At 37.6% G+C, this 14,813-nt stretch overlaps 1 protein-coding gene across 4 annotated transcripts in view; it reads right to left on the reverse strand.

Moving 5' to 3' along the window:
- The window catches only part of LOC137656437 (gastrula zinc finger protein XlCGF57.1-like), a 155,775-nt gene that overhangs the window by 74,832 nt on the left and 66,130 nt on the right, over positions 1-14,813 (reverse strand). For 3 of the 4 annotated variants that reach the window (XR_011046973.1, XR_011046970.1, XR_011046972.1), the window contains exon 2: positions 4,411-4,470. The gene's annotated coding sequence lies outside the window, so the exon portion shown is untranslated. Of the gene's footprint in view, positions 1-4,410; positions 4,471-14,756 lie in introns of all 4 variants that reach the window. The other variant, XR_011046971.1, reaches the window with a different exon arrangement.

Below are 14,813 nucleotides of genomic sequence, written 5' to 3' on the forward strand. Positions count from 1 at the left end.
CCTATATAGATTTTCGTGTAAGTTAACTGGCAGAAATCCCAGCGTGAACTAGTTACAGGAAAGGTGTTTGTGTGTGTGTGGGGGGGGGTCGGTTAAAGGTTTCGCCAGAAGGTAAATTAGTTGGAATTGGATCAGTCATCATCAGTTAGTGGCAGTGCTATAAATTCACCGAAGAAAGCCCTCCCATAGAAAATGTGATAATTTCAAGTCAGTCCATATTCACCAGGGTTAGGGTCGGGCATTGCAGTGTGTGGGAGGGTTTCTTACATATCATCAAAAGCTATCTTCCATATTTTGGATATCACTATAACATTCCATTTCCGCTTTACTGTATGCAGGTATTCACCATCAAATGAATAAAAACTAACTGGGATTTTATAAATTTGAAACTATAAATGAAAGGAATCTTTAAAAAACTATTAATTTACAATCTGGTATTCCTAACTTGTGACTTATATATTATTAAACTTAGTTTGGAATTTTTATTCCCAAATTATTTATACCAAAAACTGCTGTTGAAAACAAGAGGGTTATTGTTAAAAAATTTAACTGGCTCAAAAACTTGAATATCGGAACTTAATAATATATTTACTACAAAATAAAATGGATAACTAAATAATTCTTACAAATCAAAAATTTCATTAAGTTAGATTAAACGATTTGAATACAATAGTTTTAATAAAATTTATGCTCAATATATTTATGATTTTTTTTTTTTTTTTTTTTTTTAAATCTGGACGACGTAAATTGAATAGTTTTGACACACTCCCTGTTACCAAACTATTGCCATGACTGTTGGTCCCAAGAGTACATTATTTTTGTAAATATCTGAACTATGGATACTATGCTCGTCAATGTTAATGCAAAAGTCATTTAATAGATTGAAGGATTAGGATTAATTTTTATTACCGGAAAATGGCATGGAAGTCCAGATTGATTGGTTGATTATCAGCTATCTGGCATCCTGGTTGGAAATACCGAAAAATGATGGTATTCATGCAATTGAAGTAATTCCCAAAATCATGTCACTACCAATAATACCTTCTTAATATTCGGCTTTGCAATTCATAACCCAGTTGCTGGAAAATTGTTATTCGAAAACTTGAAAATTGTCACAGTAATTATAATTTCATCACCGATAATTAAATTGAAATAAGTATAATAGTCACAAGTGGCATATCCTCATTTGTGTCATTCTTCTAAACTAATAAACTAACTGGAGGAGCATTCAATAGAGCGCAAACCTCCGCCACGGCAGCTTATTTCTCGACCTTTTGCTCGACCTTGACCTTGACCTTTGACTTTAGCATATATTAACTGGCGTGGATTTTCATATACTTAGATATGAACCAACTTAGAAGTCTCTGTGACAACTACGTCCAAACTTATGGCTGATTACGTGAATTGGAGTTTCGCTTAACAGTGACATTAACCTTTGACCCTGATCTTCCAAAATTTAATAATTTCCTTTTTATATAATAATTAATCCCTGCAAGTTTCATTACTCTACGATTAAATTTGTGGCCAAGAAGCTGTTCACATACAAATACATAAATTACAAACACAAATAGGAGTGAAAACACAACCTCCTTCCAACTTCGTTGGCGGAGGTGATAATCTGAACATCTACAAAAAAACAGCCTTATGATTTCCAATATTCTGTAAGAACACACGAGAGAGAGAGAGAGAGAGAGAGAGAGAGAGAGAGAGAGAGAGAGAGAGAGAGAGAGAGAGAGAGAGAGAGAGAGAGAGAGTTGGGTGGAAATTGAATAGCTTTGCATGGATACGCTATAACAAACTGACCTTTTCAAAGTCGGTCATCTCAAAGTTCAAACAGAGGAAACTCAATTGTAAAGAACGCACTAATCAAAACTAATCTATAACTTTGAAATACCAAATTGTGTTTTTTTATTTCGTATTGCAAACCAAGTTGAAGAAAAATGCTACAGAACTGGAAACTTTGCTTATGTCAAGAGGGATGACTTTTAGAAACACTCTAGTAGCTATGAGTCGACTGCATAAGAATGTGGTGTGTGTTCATGATGGAATGGATAACCCTGTTTTGAAATCATTAAGTGGTGTTCTTAATACCATGGTTATTGCTAGGCAATATGATCATAATTATGAGAAGAACGACATGTAAGGGAACTGCAAACAGTAGGTAAAAGAAAGGCAGAAATTGGTTGGGTAGTCCAACACCGACATTTTTTACTCAAGAGAAATATGGTTGAATGAGAGGATTGGTATAAATACGCGATTTCAAGTTTCGTCGATTAGGTCTTCTCAATTTACAAAACCTCTTGGTGAATGCTAGGGCAGTTCGAAAACTTGAGTGGGATACTCTGAGAGGGTGCGTAAAAAGTGAAACACAAACTGGACATACGTAATATAATATTAAATGAACCACCTTAAATGGTAGTAGATGTATTGTCTGTAGCGTGTTCAAGATGAGAGTGGAAGGACTAAAATCTTTAATGAAAGAGAAAGTAGATCTCTGGTAGGATAGACCTAATCAGATTTACCTGTCCTACAGGTCCTCCACAGTCATTTTATCTTGTTCGTTCGAAAGCATTCAACATTTCACACCGCATATTGCTCGTTTATTGTCAAAGAAAGTCTTCAGTTTCATCTTGAAAACCTTAATGTCTATATTCTTTTGTATGTAAGGAAATATCAGCAATTTGGTTGTGTTGGATAAAATATTTGCATTTATATTTCTAAGGTGAATGTAAAGAAACTTGTGATAGATCGTGTTATTAATAGGATTGACTACTGTAACTCCATCTACTACAATTTACCAAAAGCACAACTGAAGAAATTACAAAACAATAAACGGAGGAGCAAAACTGATAAAAAGTGGCCCACCTCGAGAAACGATCACCCCTATACTAATGGATTTACACTGTCTGCCTATTAAAGCTAGAATTGAGTTTACAATGTGTACAATGACCCATCAAGTTATCAGAACCAAGCGTCCAAAATATCCAAGAGAATTGCTAAACATTGTGCAGTCAGCAAATCGTGTTAACACGAGAATAGCTACAGATGGTTTCAAATTATTGAAACCTAAATATATGTCAACTGTGGGCTCTAGAGCCTTTAACTATGCGGTCCCAGGACTATATAATAAACCTCCACAAGATATCCGAATGATTGAAGATATTAAGGCTTTCAATAGGAAACTGAAAACTTTCTTATTCCGTGAGTGATTCGATAGTGACGACTTAACAGCAAATGAGGAATACGCAATGTGAATTGTTGAATGCTTTCGAACGAATATGATAAAATGACTGTGTAGGTCCTGTAGAGTAGGGTTCCCCTGCTGTATGGAACCGGAAAAAAAACAGCCTTTAAAATAAAATAAATAAGGCATGTGAGGAGGAGAGAATATAATAGGCTGTTCGAAGCATGTAAAGCAATGACTAAAATTGGACACACAAGGCGCAATTTAGCTGTTAAGAGTGATGAAGTATTGTCAAAGTGATTGGGATAGACATTTTGAGAATCTATGATCGACTTCTTGGAAAATTAATGGAAAGAGGGAAGAAGTTGCTGCTAAAACATCAATATATGGCAAGGTGTGTGTGTGTGTGTGTGTGTATGTGAGAGAGAGAGAGAGAGAGACCTCTTTTGAGAGTATGACAGGTAGAGAAGAATGTGGATGGATTACCATTACAGGATGAGTAATAATGCAACAGTTTTGTCCTATGAAATGAAAATATTGAGAATGCATGAATACATGTTTTCATAATTGTATATTAAAATAGTTTTAGAGACTTGCAGGATAGTATTAATTCACTATGAAGGTGTAACTTGCATTGTGTGGTATTTGATTCTATGAATGGTCTAAGAGTAAAATTTTAATATCATAAAAACCATTATGGGAAATTTCAAGGATGGTTATGGGTATATAGCTGTATACATCTAGCTTAGTTACACTTAGTTATACTATGAAGTGAAGTTAGAAGAGGTTGGTCAGCAAGATGGAAGAAAGAACCAAGAAGAGAGGTAAAGTAGAAGGATATAAAGTAAGTACAGCTATTGTCTGGAGGAATAATACAAAGACCGTCAAGTAATGCTAACATTGGACCGTGAGATGTGCACTGAAGACGCTACAACTCCTAGGGGTAATAAGAATGTAATGAGGTAGGACCTTTATATATCTCTGGGTAAGATCTCTTATTTATAAAAATCTAAAAGAAAGTAAGCACGCAAGCAAGCCTGTCTATTCCAAGGTTATTCTATGGTGACTGTGTTGATGCTTATAATCATATCTACCATAAATCTATATGCAGCACCTGTGAAAAACTAAGAGAAGCATGAATACTGGAAGCACTCAAATGAAAATAAGAGAAAATATGATAGCTGGATACATTGGATAAGGAAAATGAACATAAGTGGAACACTCACCATAGAACGGTAGTTTCAACTCTTCAGACAACTTCTCAGCCTGTTAAGTAGGTTGTCAGCCTGTAAAGTAAATACAAAGAGTTTAATAGTCATGCTTCTTATGTCTATACAGTACTTTCAACGTACATCTTAAAACTTCATTATACCTTTGCTGAAGTGATAACAAAATTACAAGTCAGGCAGGAAATGTTCCAATGTGAGATGAATCTTCGTGAATGACAAGTCTTAAACGTTCATTGTAAGTTGTACATATTTTCCTATGCAAAAAGTTTCTGTTCTCTAGCCTTATATAAGTGGCTTTATGGTATTAGAAAAAAAAAACATTTTTGGCTCGTGATAGCAAGAGAGAATGGTTTAATCAAAATAAGTCAATGCATCTTTACCAATTTTAACTTTAGCAAGTGGACCATACCCCTTATTCAGAAAAGTCCTTCATGATTAATGTATGCTTCACAAATACAAACTCCTCCTTTACAGTTTTGGATAAAACTTCATAAAAAGTAACCATGACTGACATTCTGTTCAATATAATGACTAAACTTAGAACACACTATTAAAATATCTCAGTAAAGTTTGGGTACTAATAGTAGTGATCAAGACATGACCCAAGGAATTTTTCCGGAGAGAAGGCTTTGACCAAATGGAGCGCAGATATACCCATCAAGACATGCCAGATAAAAAAATGCTGGATGCTAGTTTCAAAGAGAAAAAAATACCGAAAAGGCTGAAGCAGTTAACGCATAAGCAGCGAAGGCTATGATTTGCAAGAAATGAAAGTAAACCTAAAAAGCAAAGAAGAAAAATTACATTCAGGTATGAAGGATGAAAAATATAAAAGGGGAAAATATTCCTAATGAAATAGGGTCATAATAGTTCAAAATGAAAGATTAATACATAAAAGCCAATGCAAACAGCAGCTTTGTGCTTCCTGTGGAAGAGGTATAGGGCAAAGAATGCAATACTGCATAGATGGATTCTTGATGACTAAAATGTACAAGAGCTACTTGTGAACAGTAGTAGGAAGAGCCTGAACAATTCCAGGTGGTAAAAAGGAATGAAACTTAGCCAGACTATTACTAAGATACAAATCGAGCCATTGCCAAAATCAAAATTACTAGATGTAGATCCAAAAAACACGAGTCATAGAGTACTATGAAATTCATTAAACTTCAGCCTACTTATTTTAGACTAACAAAAAATAAAGGTAAGGATTACAGGAGAACTACAGTCGTGTGGAATGACACTTTAGGTTCATAAGGGTACAGATGTTACGCACTAAAACAGAAAAACTTGAACATAAGAAATCCTAAAGTTAAGGATCTCACACCAGATATTTCACTGACAAAAGATAATAAAATCCCATACATATCCTTTGCAGTGGGACCCACGGCAATCATCAATTACTAAAGAAGATTTTATGATAAATAAGTCGAGCTCCAAATTCAGTTCTTCCATTTCAATTGAAGGTAAAGAAAAACTAGATATATTCAATTATTGTCCAAGAAGCAACAAAACTATGTGCACTGAGCACCTTCAACCTGAATAAAATATCAAAGTAAAATTTATAAGGAAAGTCTAATAGTTGGCAGAAAAACAAAAAAAAAAAATTCATTTAAAGATTTTAATAATGGGGCAAATATTCATAATCTAGCAAAAACTTTCTGTTGTGGAAACAGGTATACCTTGGTAAACAGAATTAGCCAAATTAACCAGGCAGTATCAACATACCATCTGTATAAAATGTGTTAGGTTGTGTGAAGTTTTTCGGTATAAAAAAAATTTGTCAACAGTGCATTTTGCTGTCAGGAGCAGCCAAGCTAAGGAGGGGAAGATTAAGGGTCCAAAACATCATTGTTCCTATTGCTAGATTAACAATCCCTCCTTAGAAAGTTAGGACAAAAAAAAAAAAAACAGATTGGTTACTAGTGTAATCACTTTCCATACTGTGGTTCACATATTTCTTCTCTCAGTGCATCTCAGATTTATGAATATCTATTATATTACATGTAAATCTATATAGCAGACTCCTTTATAATGTGGGTTTCTGATGGCAGACGAAATTAAATTTTTTAATATTTTCATCATGTTTTTAAAATAGTAATTTTTGGGTTAAAAAGCTTAAATTCATATAGGAAAAATATGAAAAATTATAAGAATATTGAAAAATTATAAAAATATTGAAAAAAAAATATCTTAGATTTGTATCTACTTCGCATCTTTTCAGCTATAGAAGGAGGGGGTAGGTTGCATGGAACGTAAAACAACTGAGGAATTTCTGTGGTGTGTTGCAAAATTGGATGGTACCTTTACTTTAACTCATTAAAATGGAGAGTGACAAAGAACAAATGCTCTTGGACTTGCATCAAGAGAATAAGAGAACTGAATGTGTGAAACTCACATTGATCAGCAAATGATAACTTGAATATCATCGCATAAATAAATATCAAATATTAACTTTAGATTAAATGATAAAGTTAAACTGGATGACAGTAACATTCTCAGCTAGTTTAAGGTTAAACAAAAGAGGATTATTTTGGGTAAAAATGGCACCAAAATTAAAAAGAAAAAAAATTTGGGGACCACCAGAACACCACCAAAACATATGTTTGCCAATTAATGAGGAAACCAATCTAGCTCGTGGCTAAAACGATAGAGCATAGCTAGTGAATGTACCAAGCAAGGAAAGATGGGAAGTCCTTAAGTCACAGAACAATACCTTCGTGCAAAGGGAATGAGGTGCTCCAAATCATCAAGAAATAATCAAAACTAACAACTTTGAAAGAAATAAGATACAACATTATCAAGACTATATGAACATTTGGTGAGCCTTTGGATCAAGCTAACAGATTACATTAGATTTATGAAATTGGGCTATATAGCCCCACACAATGAGGTCTATGAGCCCATTCGCAGGTGCAGGCAATCGACCAGTTACACTAAGTAGTAAACGTTAAAAGATTTGGATAACAAAGATGGAAGAAAGGAAGCTGGAAATAGGGTAAAGAAGGATACATAGCAAGTGAAGATGAAATGCTGCAAAGACTTAAGCAATGCCTATAGTTCAGTGGGTTGTGGTAGCTTAATGAAAACGTCCCTGCCTGGTGTTCTGCCTGACTCTGGTTTGATACCCTCTTAGACTCGAAAGTTTCTTTAGAGTTTGCAACCTTGCCATCCTTGTGAGCAAAAGATTGAGGGGTTTGGGGGAGACTATAGGTAGACTTATTAGCAGTCATTGATTGACCCTCCTTTGTCCTAACCAGGATGGAGAGGGGGCTTGGGAGCTGATCACATGGTGGGTCAGGAAGTCAAGGAAAACTCGCTGGTATGAGGCTAATGTCTAACCAGGTAAAACCTGAATTGCAGTTAGCAGTTAGGTTCCGAATTTACGAGCCTCTGGTGGCGTAACTGGTAGCGACCTTGTCTTTCATTTGAAGGGGCTAGGGTTTGATCCCATTATGATAGAAATTTATTTCTATTTGATTGCGCCTTGTATTCTAAATAGCGTACTACTTAAAACTTACAAGCCACAAGTCTTTCAAGCCTGTCCTAAATTAGAGATGGCATCTGAAGACCACTGGCCTACGCATCTAGATGCGTTAGTGTTGGAGAGATGGAAGCTGGACGTTGGCGACCTGAACCCAACCTCACAAAGTTGCAGGCTGCACTGCTGTAAGGTGGGTCAATTACTTACCATGAGTCAGCTTCATGCTTTTACTCGTCCCAACAAGCCTGTCCCTCGTACATCGATGGATCCAGATTCCAAGAAGAGCAAGGGTAAAACAGAACCCTCAAGGGGTCGCAGACATTGAGGATAAAGCAGCAATCCCCATTGGAACTTCTGATCGAAGCTTGGGGGGAGTTAGAAGGGGCAATTGACTCCACTAAGTGCAGTACATTAGGAATAGTGAGGCAGAACTCAAGACTACCATTCTCTGAAGACTAGCGCCCATGGTCAAGAATCTTATGAGTTTAATTAATGACCATTCCCCCTTTAAATAAGTTTTCATTTTGGTCTAAGTAGAATTTGATTTCATTCTGACATTACATTTTTTGGGGCTGTGTGTGTGGAATTTAATGGAATAGTGGTTTGTTGGCAATTGTCTCGGGTCACTGACCGTGTGTTTGGACCTCCCAGTAGCCTACTGCCTAGGTTAAGACAAGATTATTTGCCATGAGGTTTTGATTTTATTTATTCCAATTGAGGAATAATCCCACATGTTTATTTGGTCTATTATTTTCAGTGTTGAAGGGAGAAAACTGCTGTAGTTATAGGTAAGTTGGTATAAGCAAGTGTACTCTTCTTTAACTTAGTGCTTTGAAGGTGAAGATCCCCATTTAACTATATTCAAATACATCACTGCTCCCATCCATTGCCTTAGTTCTATACTGTATAAATGTAAATGACTGTTCAGCATCTCGCTGGGGTCAAAAGGAAGGATTCAAAACAAGAGCTTAAGAGCTTAGTCACATGTGAGGTTTTTAGGTCTCTGGACAGAGAAGACTTCCCTATTAGAGTGAAGGTTCATGAACTGCAACACCAAAGTTATTGCCATGATGCTGTACCCTTCAGTGTTAGCGCTCCAATCCTCCCGTTGTCAGGAGTCTTACCTGAACCAAGGTCCCGCTCATCTTTAACAAAAAATAGATTCTCCACATGAGATGGGTTATTCCAATCTAGCCTAAGGACTGTGATTTGTAATATGGAATTTGAGGTGAAAGGCTGAGAATCAAAGCTAGGAAAAGGCTGAAGACTGGTTCCAGGGAAAGGCTGAGGACTGGATTTTGGGAAAGGCTGAGGACCGGATCTTGGGAAAGGCTCAGAACTAGAGCTGGGGAAAGACTCAGAACTAGAGCTGGGAAGAGGCTCAAAACTGGAGCTGGGAAGAGGCTCAAAACTGGAGCTGGGGAAAGGCTAAGAACTGGATCTGGGAAAAGGCTCAGAACTGGATCTGGGAAGAGGCTCAAACTGGATCTGGGAAGAGGCTCAAACTGGATCTGGGAAGAGGCTCAAACTGGATCTGGGAAGAGGCTCAGAACTGGATCCTGGAAAAGGTTCAGAACTGCTGGGAAAAGGCTCAGAAATGGAGCTGGGAAAAGGCTCAAAACTGGAGCCGGGGGAAGTACTCCGAATTGGAGCAGGGGGGACGCTCAGAACTAGAGCTGGGGAAAGGCTCAGGACTAGAGCTGGGGCAAGGCTCAGAACTAGAGCTGGGGCAAGGCTCAGAACTAGAGCTGGGGCAAGACTCAGAACTAGAGCTGGGGCAAGACTCAGAACTAGAGCTGGGGCAAGACTCAGAACTAGAGCTGGGGCAAGACTCAGAACTAGAGCTGGGGCAAGACTCAGAACTAGAGCTGGGGCAAGACTCAGAACTAGAGCTGGGAAAAGGCTCAGAATTGGATCTGGGAAGACGCTCAGAACTGGACCTGGGGAGAGGCTGAGAACTGGATCCGGGAAAAGGCTCAGAACTGGATCTGAGAGAAGGCTCAGAACTGGAGCAGGGGAAAGGTTTAGAATTGGAGGAAGGGGAAGGCTCAGAACTAGAGCTGGGGAAAGTCTCAGAACTAGAGCTAGGGAAAGGCTCAGAACTAGAGGTGGGGAAAGGCTCAGAACTAGAGCTAGGGAAAGGCTTGGAACTAGAGCTAGGGAAAGGCTTGGAACTAGAGCTAGGGAAAGGCTCAGAACTGGATCTGAGAAAAGGTTCAGAACTAGAGCAGGAGAAAGTCTCAGAACTAGTGCTGGGAAAAGTCTCAGAATTAGAGCTAGAGAAAGACTCAGAACTAGAGCTAGGGACAGGCTCAGAACTGGATCTGAAACAAAGTTCAGAACTGGATCTAGGAAAAGGCTTGGAACTAGAGCAGGTTAAAGGTGCAGAACTGAATCTGGGAAAAAGCCCCAGAACTCAAGCTGGGGAAAGGCTCAGAACTGGAGCAGGGGAAAGGCTTAGAATTGGAGCAGGGGAAATGCTTAGAATTGGAGCAGGGGAAAGTCTCAGAACTAGAGCTGGGGAAAGTCTCAGAACTAGAGCGGGGGATAGGCTAAGAAATACAGCTAGGGATAGGTTAATAATTAGAGCTAGGGAAAGACTCAGAACTAGAGTTAGGGAAAGGCTCAAAACTAGAGCTGGGGAAAGTCTCAGAACTAGAGCTGGGGAAAGTCTCAGAACTAGAGCTGGGGAAAGTCTCAGAACTATAGCTGGGGAAAGTCTCAGAACTAGAGCTGGGGAAAGTCTCAGAACTAGAGCTGGGGAAAGTCTCAGAACTAGAGCTGGGGAAAGTCTCAGAACTAGAGCTGGGGAAAGTCTCAGAACTAGAGCTGGGGATAGGCTAAGAAATACAGCTAGGGATAGGCTCAGAACTAGAGCTAGGGAAAGGCTCAGAACTAGAGCTAGGACTTGATCTGGAACAAGGTTTGGAACTGGAGCAGGTGAAAGGTGCAGAACTGGAGCAGGTGAAAGGTGCAGAACTGGATCTGGAAAAAGGCTCAGGACTAAAGCTTGGGAAAATCTCAAAACTTAAGCTAAGAAAAGGCTCAGAACTAAAGGAGGAAAAGGCCCAGAAATAAAGCTGGAAAAGGCTTAAAAATAAAGCTGGGAAAAGATCTAGGTGCTATGACGGCACTAGCACATTAAGTGACGAATATTGATAAACAATTGGATTTCCAAATTTTACTAAAAGGTAAAGTATCTTCGTAAAAAGAATAAATAACATTTTGTTAAATACATAAATCATATTTTCCAACTAGTTGTCTTACGTTTTATACATTTGTTCGAAAAATTACTCGGTTTTCCCTACTCATTTATGAATAATTCATGGAGGCACATCAAGGATATTGGTGTTATAAACATCGCCCCCCACGCCCCCACCTAAAAAAAAAGGCACAAGGAATCACGCCATGCATTACTCGCAAACTGTCATAAACTACACCAAAGTTCGTATTTATCATAGGGAACACGGACTTTTGGTTGGGGTGGGGTAAACAGAGCTAGGGCAAAAAGCATGTATGTCGTAAACTAACGTGGGGCCCCTCCGTACATAACGCCTACCAAGTTGTGTGTGTGGGGGGGGGGGGGGTGCTTTTTTGCTTTGTACCCACCAGCCTGGGATACAACACCGTATCCCTTTGTAAATCATAAATGAAACATTATGTTGTCCCAAAACTAGATATACGCTTGGCAGACAGAGTTAATGGAGGCTATGTTATGACGCTTTCAAAATATGATAATTGATTTGAATTTTCCACAAATTTAATGCTTACTACGACTTCTTTCACATACGACAGTCATTGGGGAATTAACTAACTGAGGAAGATATGAAAATGGCTAAAGAATGAAAACACAGGGGAACTTTAACATAGAAATTTGTAATTTTAAGTGGTTGAAGCGTTACGTTATAAAAACGTCATTGGTACATTTCACATTTATTTCGTTTTATACGTACTTATTTACCAGCCAATTTCTATTGAAAACACAGCATACAGTTTCTAGTGACGAATTGTATGTTGTCGAGAAATTCGACAATCGTACAATTGCAGAGAGAGAGAGAGAGAGAGAGAGAGAGAGAGAGAGAGAGAGAGAGAGAGAGAGAGAGAGAGAGAGAGAGAGCGTGGTATAGTTAGGCAAGTTCCCGAAAAAAAACTTTCTTGCGGTGTACTACATACCATCACGATAGGTCCCAATTAAGGAAATAACTAGATGAAAGATTGTCCTGATACAAATAAAATACCTTACGACAAAAAACAATCTACCGGACAAAGCTTGGTCAACGCCCAGGGAAAAACGCTAGTTTGTAACTGGTAAACACACTCGTTTATAAATCAATAATAAAATGTATTATTAATTTTAACCAAACTACATCTCTAATTGGAAAAGCAGTATGCTACAAACCCAACGCTCCCCATAAGGAAAACAGCCTTGTGCAAAAGGGAAAAAGAACTACGGAATAAGCAATAAATGATTGATAAAAAATATGAAATTTACAACATTCAGTGAGAATGTGAAATATATCAGTAATATATAAACTATGAAATGAGACTTATGACAACCTATTCAACAGAAGAGCCTTTGCAACAAGTTCGAACTTTAAAAGTTCCACCGACTCTACTACTAAATATTAGCTTTCATGTTCTGTCCATGTTCATTTCTTTTCCTTACATGTTAGAATATCCTGTTTTTAGTTTGCTCTCGTGTCCATGTTGCTCTGTTTCCATCTCTTAGTGTTATTCCCATCATTGTTCTTTCCATAATTCTGAGTTGTGACTAGCTTATGTCTCAATGCTTTAGTAAGGCTTCAGGTTTCCGATGCACAAGTTAACACTGGTAGGACAATCTTATTAAACAACTTTACTTTTCCTAATCTCATTTTGTTCAACAAAAGCTCTCTATTCCATGCTCACCCTTCTTTTAATCAAACTAGTCTTCGACACCCCGTTAGGCGAATTAAAGCTCTTGCAATAAAGATTGAATTATCAACGTAGCAGAGATTTTACTGTGGCCTACATGTATAGAATTTTAGTTCAAAAGTCAATGCTAGCCAATCTTGGGCACGAATACAGGCGATGAGACGGCAAAGCTCGACGAAAAAGAGGGATTTTGACGTAGGAAAAATCTATTTTCGGGTGAGATAGCCATGTCGTCCTGATGGGAAGTTCCTTCTGGCAACTTCTACAGTATAGAAAAAGGGAAATACAAGAAATTTGGTGTATAAATGGCAAGTGGCTTAGGGTCTAAAGACAGATGGTACACTCCGTTGAATCTGAATAACTATTAATGTCTAAAGGCCGACTTAAGTCTTTAGCAGTCAATCTAGCATTTGAAAAATACCGTTGAGTTTTTGGAATCATAATACAATAGTTTTTATTGAATACATTGCAAAATCAAGACAAAACAAATGTGATATGGATAAATGTTGGTCGATTACTATATATTAACTACAGCAATTCTCTCTCTCTCTCTCTCTCTCTCTCTCTCTCTCTCTCTCTCTCTCTCTCTCTCTCTCTCTCTCTGCCGGTATAATTCATTTATGGTGTTTTATGAAACTTTTACAGCATCGAGCCATAAATGAAACTTCTTTTTTTTCATGTGACTTTAAGGCTGTCGGAACATTCTGCAGTAGTGTAGGTGTTAATGAAAGGATTTGTTTAGCTATAATACTCCATTAATCCCTACATGTTTCTACAGATTCTTACTTCTACTTTAGTGTTCTGCCCTAAAGGCAGGTCCACTCACGGATTAGTCTGTCTCTATAATTCTCTATTCCTGGCCACCTCTATTCGCTTTTGATACCTCCTTCCTCCCTTAAAGTCATCTGGGATCAACTTCCTTTTTCCTTCTCTTTGTCTTCGGCCTTCAAATTTACCTTCTATTATGTCCCTCAGTATTACTGTGTGTATATGTTATATATTTGTAGAGGAAATTCGAGACGTCAAATGATACATTAGTATGAAATATAGCAACTAGATTTGTAACATTTGTAAGCATTCGTTGCGGTTTGACAAGGCTCCGCCCATTTCACAGAAGCAGAGAGAATAGCCCTTTCCCACTTATGCTATGGTGACACTAGACATTTAACGAACGAACATGTCGTGGTATTTTTTAATGTAACGGATCATTTTAATCCAGTTACCAAACATTATTTTCAAATAAAGTCTGACACTACTGTATGGTGTTATAACCTATATTCTACTGTTGTGGAACCAATGAAAAATTTTGAACCGTTTCATACTTAAGTATCTAATATGAATATTAAATTTATAAAGCACCCAGTCTGTGCACCCTGTAAAACAATGTAATTAATTAACGTTGTATTTTCACTCAATAAAAACACTTGGTCTCTATAACAACCCGTGGCAGTGTCCATATAGTTTTGCTCTTTATTACTGAAAATCAACAAAAAACGCACATTTACCCATATTTTGGCACTAGTTTCATGCAAATGGGAAAAATGACCAAAATACAGCAAAAAGGCGTTTTTTACCTTTTCGTTGCTTTAACCTTAACTGTTGATACAATCACTCACAATATCTAATCAAATTGTCCTTGGTTCATTAACAATTATTCCACCAAATTTCATGAGATTCGGTTTTATAGTTTTTGAGTTACACGAATCACAAACGTAGATAAATAAATAGATAAATACACGCCTATTAAACATAACCTTCGTAACAATGAAGATGGCGAAGGCAACAGAAGATATAGTCACACCTTCGACTCAAATTATCCTAATCCACAAAGCATTAAGGCAGTATTGACGTTTTAAGAAAACCTATGAATCAATAGTAGCCGGGGTTTTTCACCAAAATATTTCCTGGCAGTAATTTCCCAGCATGTACTTTTGAAATCAACCATTACCTTTATAATAATCGAAGACGATGTTTATATCACTAAATAAGGCTTCATATTTTCAAG

The sequence above is a fragment of the Palaemon carinicauda genome, chromosome 1 (genome assembly GCF_036898095.1).
Source record: "Palaemon carinicauda isolate YSFRI2023 chromosome 1, ASM3689809v2, whole genome shotgun sequence".
Classification (NCBI taxonomy): Eukaryota; Metazoa; Arthropoda; class Malacostraca; order Decapoda; family Palaemonidae; genus Palaemon; species Palaemon carinicauda.